Source organism: Sinocyclocheilus rhinocerous, unplaced genomic scaffold (assembly GCF_001515625.1).
Source record: "Sinocyclocheilus rhinocerous isolate Xijiao unplaced genomic scaffold, SAMN03320098_v1.1 scaffold5455, whole genome shotgun sequence".
NCBI lineage: Eukaryota > Metazoa > Chordata > Actinopteri > Cypriniformes > Cyprinidae > Sinocyclocheilus > Sinocyclocheilus rhinocerous.
Window position 1 is genome coordinate 83,313 of NW_015629355.1, and position 298 is coordinate 83,610.

Sequence of the window (298 nt, forward strand, 5' to 3'; positions counted from 1 at the left end):
TATATTTTGGTATATGAAGTTTGGAGCTAAATATATTTCCTATTTGAAAAATATATTTTATTGAGCCTCTCTGTTTGCAACATATATTTAGCATATATTTTAAATATATGTTGGCCACACAAAAAAAATAAATAAAAAATATTGCCATATGGAAGGTAAGACATCAGCACAGAGGTCAGTATAATGTCATGTAAAATGAAAATGAAACGGTATTAATAAATCATTAAAAATGAATTCATAATTAGCTACATTAAAATGGCATGCATTTATTTTTAAAATGCATAAATTAATATTAATT